Below are 7,702 nucleotides of genomic sequence, written 5' to 3' on the forward strand. Positions count from 1 at the left end.
AGCCCTTTAAAAATCTGATGTCACAGATTGTAGAAGTTAAGGGTAAATAATGACGCATCGTCTTAGGAAAACCCTCTTGGTAGAGGAATTCAATACTAAGCAGGTTACATAAACATAAGAAACAATCACAGTTTTTAGTACCAGAACTGTTGCCAACTTTCATGAAGTTCATTTGTCACATTTTCAAATGGCTTAAATTTCAATAGATACCAGGGCACAGAATTTTATATTTCATGATTAAATCAGTTAAACGATGCTAGTTAAAAATTACATTCCTAAAATATGAGGACCTGATGTTATTGGTTTATTTAAAGTGTAACCATAAAATGGAGTACTTTAAAACGTAAACACCAGACTTTCATTTATTAGATTCAGTTTTTCCTTTGCTAAACACTTAAATCACTAATGCTGCTATTCAAATTCATATTTCAAAATTTCTTTCTGACTTAGTCAACAAAAACCAATCTTCCTTCATGTTTCACTTCTGCACCTAAAATTATTATTCTGAATTAGTTTTCCTCCTCAAATCAATTATATTCTAAAACAGAGGAAAAATAGTCACTACTAAGTCTATTTAAAAAAATGAATGTAAGATATAACAATACTCTTTTTTTCAAGTCCCCCAAGGGACCATTCCAAATAAATTTTTAAAAAATTATTCTTATTTGCTCATCTGTTCTAAGACCAGAAAACCACAGCCTGGTAAGAAATTAATCATTATCAGGTTTCATTTGCAATTCCTATAAAGATGGGTGACTTCCTCTTTTCTTAAGATCCTTGACACTTTATAAGGTTCCTGGCAACCAGAAAGTGGACTTCCTGTGGCTGGGACTGTGTACGCAAAAAAAAAAAAAAAACCAAACAGGAAATAGATCAGTTTCCTGACAGGGCTTTGTAGGCATCAGTTCTACATAGGAAATACAATTATTGTTCTTCCCATGGTGAACTTATCATACCTGATTACCTGAAATTTATTTACAAATATAAGACTCTTGGGGTGGCTCTGATTGTGCAATAATTTTACATACTGGTAAAGGAGGGGGGCAGATTCTTGAATCTATACAAATAATTACATTGCCATCAGCTTGTTAAAAGCACTGAATCTTGAATTCTGAGGGGTCAGTGGAAAGAAGATATCATTCAAAAAGTATTCCATTTCATAATTAGAAGAAGACAATTCATAGAGTCAGAAACTAGAACACAGGTTGCCAGGGGCAGGAGTGGAGGGAGGGAATGGGGAGTTAATGCTTATTTGGTATCGAATTTCTGTTTAGGGCGATGGAAAATTTCTGGTAATAGATAGTGGTGAGAGTAGCACCACACTGTGAATATAATTAACACCACTGAGTTATATATTTGAATGTAGTTAGAAGGGGAAATATTAGGTTGTGTATATGTTACTAGAATAAGACTTAAAAAACAAAATAAAACATAGGCCTGTACAACACAAACAGTGAACTCTAATGGACCAAAGTTAACAGTACAATTATAATAATATTCTATCATCAATTGTAACAAAGATATCACACTAATGCCAAGTGTTAATGGAGGGGGGGGAGGTAAGTGGAAACTCTATGTTTTCTGCATGATTCTTTTGTAAACTTACAACTTTTCTAATAAAAAAGTATTCCATTTCAGTTTGCATAAGTATAGATTGCTAAATTGAGGGTTAGGGAAAAAAACAAGAAAGCAATAAATAAATAAATAAAAGAATGAAAGATAAAAGAGCTTCCTCATATATCATTAAAAGCAATCCAACAATACTGTAAAATTAATAACCCCAATTATACTTCCCTCATCAGTTCATTAGGCTCATGTGATTTATTTTTGGCTCACAAATATTGGATCAACAATCTGCTTCCATGAAGTCATTTGCTTCTGGACTAAAGAAGAGTCCTAGCAATCTTGAATCATTTTCATAGTTCAGTCTACAGATGTTTACTGTCAGCTTATTCTGAGATGCTTCACCCCTTAAATCTACTCCAGTCGAGTACCTGGTATTTTTTCTTCTACCGAGGTTCTAGGATTGTCCTTTGTTAAAGACACTGTAGCTCACAGTAGAGGCCTTTAGGTAAGCATGGGAGGAAGGCAGAAACCACCTGTTGTTAATAAGATTCAAAGTTCTTTTAATTTATTACAGGAGCCAATCACACAACAGAAGAGAGGAAAATCCTCTGTTGGGATTTGTTGGGATTTGTTCCATGTTTCCTCAAGGGTACAAATATACTATGGCCATGGGGCAATGAGAAATCAACTTTAATATCTCATGGTGACACCTGCTGGGCTCCAAGCATCTCCAAACATCTGTGTCTCTGTTTTCCATGTGTCTGCATCTCTCAGCTCTGCTGTGAAGTTTCTGTTGGCTCTGAGACTTCTGTCGTTTCTCTAGGCTCTGTCGTTTCTGGCTCTCTCCAAAACATTTCCTCTTTTAAAGGATTCCAATAAACCAATCAAGACCCATCTGGAATGGGTGGAGTCCCATCTCCATCTAATCAAAAGTTAATACCCACAGCTGGGTGTGTCACATCTCCACGGAGATAATCTAATCAAGAGATTCCAACCTACGGTGTAGGACTCGGGATTAAAAGCATGGCTTTTCTGGGGGGACATTATAGATTCACACCAGCACAATGAGTTACAATGTTAGAGAACAAGCCTTTGGTATTTTAGCCACCTAGGAAGCACCAAAGATGTTTTGCTGTGTGAATATACCTTAACAATTTAATTTTTCCAATTCAGGAACTGATCTTGAAAGGCAACATAAAAAAGAATTTTCAAATAAAAATTATCACTAGCTTAAGACAAAAACTAAATGTCTGGGAGCAATGAATGGGTTGTAGCTTAACTACCTATTACCCAGAGTGACAATCCGATATTATTAAACATAAGCAAAGGAAACAATTATACGGAACTTCAGCTCTTTCAGAAATTAGGAACTTCTGCAGCTTTTTGTTGTTATTGTTGTTGTTGTTATTTTTGTCTTGTTTTGTTTTTAAATAACATGACACATTTAACAAAAGGCCAGAAAGTTATTCCAGTGAGATCTGCTCTTTTGGCATATTTCACAGAACTTAGAGATAACTTTTACTATCTCTTATTAAGAACACACAATATCCTCCAAGACCAGTTTGTCATATTAACATAGAGAAAAAGAAAACCAAATTTTCTTGCATTAATACAAGGCTTGGCAATAAAGAATTCACAAACCTTTAAAAAAATCTTATGACTAAACTCATTAAAATAGAGTCACTTTTGTCAAAATCTTAACATATTTCATTGTGTCTTTCCAAACCCATTATTTGTAGGTATTATAAATTTAAGGAAAACAATTTTTTCCCTTAAACTGCTATTAATCCATTCAAATTTTGCCTTTTCCAAACTTTTTTCACATTCTGGTATAATCAGACATGTTTTACTTTATGAAGTAATTACTCTATTTTTCCTTGATAAACAAAACCACTCCCATTTTGTTGCATACACATTCATATTTCTTGACCATTTCAATTCTTGGTATAATCTCAATAGTCCATATAAATTACAACTTTTAATAATTGTAGCTACCATTTATTTCTTCATAGACAGAGAAAACTATAAGCAGATACCTGAATATGATTTGAAATATAAAAGCATTTAGCAGACCAGCAAAGATCAGAAGCAAATATACTAATGTTTGGCCATGTACAACCTTCTAACATTTCTTTTCTTTAACTTTTTTTATTGTGAAATATAACATATATACAAAAAAAGCAATAAATCTCCAAGTACATTGCAACAATTAGTTGTAGAACAGATTTCAGAGTTTGGTATGGGTTATAATTTCACACTTTCAGGTTTTTACTTCCAGTTGCTCTAAGGTACTGAAGATTAAAAAAAATTATCAATATAATGATTCAGCACTCTTACCCATTTGTTAAACCCTACCCTCTCTGTGTAACTCCACCATCACCTTTGATCTTTCTCCCACTCTTTAAGGGTGTTTAGGCTATGCCCATTCTAATTTTTTCATGTTGGAAGGGGCTATCGACAATATGGGATAGGGGGATGGAACTAGTTGATGTTCTGGAAAGGCAAGTTATGACAGGTAGCAATGTCTAACTGAAGCTTGCGTATGAGTGACCTCCAGAGTAGCCTCTCAACTCTATTTGAACTCTCTCAGCCATTGATACCTTATTTGTTACACTTCTTTCCCCGTTTTTGGTCAGTATGGCATTGTTGATCCCACAGTGTCAGAGCCAGGCTCATCCCTGGGAATCATCTCCCATGCCACCAGGGAGACTTTCACCCCTGGATGTCAGATGTTATGTCCCATGTAGGGGGGAAGGCGAAGGTTTCACTTGCAGAGTTGGGCTTAGAGAGAGAGTGGCCACATCTGAGCAACAAAAGAGGTCCTCCTGGAGGTGACTCTTAGGCATACCTGCAGGTAGGCTAAGCTTCTCCACTAAACACATAAGCCTCACAAGAGCAAGCCTCAAGATCAAGGACTTGGCCTATGATTTGGGTTTCCTTAATGTTTGACACAGTATCAGGAGTTTCTCTGGTGGAAGTTTCATAACTCCCTATTTTTCTCCCATTCAACAAGGGATCTTGCCAACACTTCCTGATTATCTGCTTAATATACTCTGGGATACATCCAGGCATTACATTAAGATAGACAGAATTAAAGGCCCTCATTCTTATTCTGGGCTCTGTGCTTGGGTTGTTTAAATGATCTATCCAGACAGGTTGAGCAAGATTATGTGCTACAGAAAATTTAGATTCTAGACAAAATAAACTTTTTTCCTTTGGTCTCAAAGAATACAGACAATGTCTTCCTTACCCCTGTATTCTGAATTACCTTAATCCCGACCTGGTCAGCTTCGTTCTTATCTCTAAATACCTGGCATACTATATAATACAGCCTCTCAAAATCCGATGACATGTGACTGCTATAAGAGTTTACAATCTAAGCCCCAGTTTTCTTACGTTTTCTAAATGAGATCATACAATATTTGTTCTTTTGTTTCTGGCTTATTCTGCCTCACCAAATGTCCCCCAGGTTCATTCACATCATTGCATGCCTCACAACATCATTCCTTTTTGTAGCAGCACAATGTTCAGTCATATGTCCCCTTAACATTTATTAAAGTGACAAAATTAAACCTATACATGAACATAACACAAGGATTTAGCCACTCTCAAACATAAAAATAAGAGGAACAGTGTTTGTGTGTATACATACTATGTTTTGTGAGCAATGCTTTTTATTCTATCCCTTTATAAATTTTCCAGGTGTCTATAGATTATGCACCAATTTACTTGATCTAATCTTAGTTTAGATTCTTAAAGTTAATAAAAGATTTTGGAAATTGTGATAAGGCTGATAAATTGCAGAATTTTGTAATACTATCAATTTTGTATCATTGTATTACTATCAGTTGATGGTATTACTATCAATGATACAAAAATTTTAGGAAATGCAGATTAACTAAATTCTCCATGATAAAACATCCCTTCCCATCACTCTATCACATTATTTTATGCTCTTCATAATTATCATGAATTAATACTGTCTGGCCAATTTTTTAATTGGTCTATTGTGATTATTTTCCCATTAGCATACAATGGGGAAAGAGAATTTGTCTTCCTTGCCGCCATATTCCCAGTGTCTAGAACATGTGGGAATTCAATGAAGAGTCTATTGAATGAATAAAAGCAGGAACAAATGAATAAAATCTTTACTCATCATAATTATACCAGACATGAAGGATACTTCTCACTGTACTACATTACAAGTGAGGAAATGGAAACTGTACTGATTGTTTAGCTACTGAATGACAGACTCAAAATTCCAATATCCTGATTTCAAATTCAATATGCCACATTACATAAGTGAAAAATGTAAAGAAAAAACACTTCACATAGATGTGATTCCTAGAAAGATACCTGATATGGACTGCATCTTAGTGAGGGCCCCTTTAGGCAAAATGACAGTTTCATTAGTCTGCAATTTCCTCCGTACAAATTCCCCTCATTCTGCCCAGTGATTTTTACTTATTTCTTGTTTACTGATGGTTTTTCCTTTGGAGTACTTGCAATTGAGGGAGAAAAATGGGAACTATTCCCTGGTTGTAGCTATAACAAAAGCCTGTTCTTTCCAATGTCCTTGTTTTAGTTTGCTAGCTGCCGGAATGCAATATACCAGAAACAGAATGACTTTCAAAAGGGGAATTTAATAAGTTGCTAGTTTACAGTTCTAAGGCCGAGAAAATGTCCCAATTAAAACAAGTCTATAAAAATGTCCAATTTAAGGCATCCAGGGAAAGATACCTTGGTTTAAGAAGGCCAACGACGTTCAATGTTTCTCTCTCAGCTGAAAGGGCACCTGGCGAACATGGCGGTATCTGCTGGCTTTCTCGCGGTTCTACCAAAAAGGGACTCTCTCCAAAATGTTTTCTCTTTTAAAGGATTCCAGTAAGCAATTCCATCTTCGGTGGGTGGAGACACACCTCCATGGAAATCATCTAATCAAAAGTTACCACCCACAATGGACTGGGTCACACCTTCATGGAAACAATCAAAACGCTCCCACCCAGCAATATTGAATGAGGATTAAAGGGCATGCTTTTCTGGGGTCCACCACAGATTCAGACCGGCACAGTTCTCTTGGCAAAATCAGCCCAGATGTGAAGTCAGACTTAAAGTCATATGCTTTCCCATAGAGTATTCAAACTTCTTTTGTAGTTTTCTTTTTGGATTTCAGGACAAAGCAATAGTAAAGAGATACTGATGCACTGTTGAACGGGAAAGGCAATCGAAGCCTGGCTAACGCTGGCTCCAGTATTGGGCCTCCACGTTCTCTCAGAGGGCCTGGGCACATGGGGTTACCAGTTGTCCAGCCAAAGGAACTGCCATACCTTCCACTAACCAGGAAACATTCTGAACAAAATTGAGACTGTCTTCCTTTAACCTGTTGTTATTATTTTTAAGTAAGAGTTCTATATTAAATTGTTTAGAGTTGTGTACTTCTCTTTGTTTAAAACATATTGTTGGGTGACAACTAGAATTTTGTCAAATCACTCCTCATATCAAACCACTTCATCCTCATCGTGGTCCCTATAAAAGAAATGGCGTCCAGTAATGATGATTTAGGAGTAGTTTCTGCTGACCTCATCCCTGATTCAGGAAACAGTTTAGAGTAAGCTTAGATATCAAATTGAGGCCTGGGTAAGGCAACATGATTCTTACCATATCTGTTGGGCCACAGAAGAAACCTGACATATATGGACCATCAAGATCCCACGGATAATCAAGTCACTGAAAAAAAGGAGTAAGACTGAAAAAAAAAAGCTCCACTACTGAATTAAAGATTGTGGATGTTAAAGATTGAACTGAGACCCCACCCCACCCATCCCTCACTCCACAGATGGCAGGGTGGGGGTGGCGGTGGGGGGTTCGGAGGAATGGAGATGGTGGAGTTTACATCGCCCTGTCTGGGAGCTGGGCCACAAACAGGGTGTGGGAAACCTCTAGGAAATGGAATCTTAATGGGCCATTGGTCACTTTGGATTGGGCCATTTCATCGTTGTCACACAACATAGGCAGGGTGCTCAGAGGCATGCTACAGCACACAACCACCCAGCTTCACACCGGTCCTCTTAAGTCAGTTATCACAAAGCCTGGTTTGGGGACAGGCGTTATCATCTTCACTTTACAGAGAATACAA

The sequence above is a fragment of the Tamandua tetradactyla genome, chromosome 20, assembly GCF_023851605.1.
Source record: "Tamandua tetradactyla isolate mTamTet1 chromosome 20, mTamTet1.pri, whole genome shotgun sequence".
Classification (NCBI taxonomy): domain Eukaryota; kingdom Metazoa; phylum Chordata; class Mammalia; order Pilosa; family Myrmecophagidae; genus Tamandua; species Tamandua tetradactyla.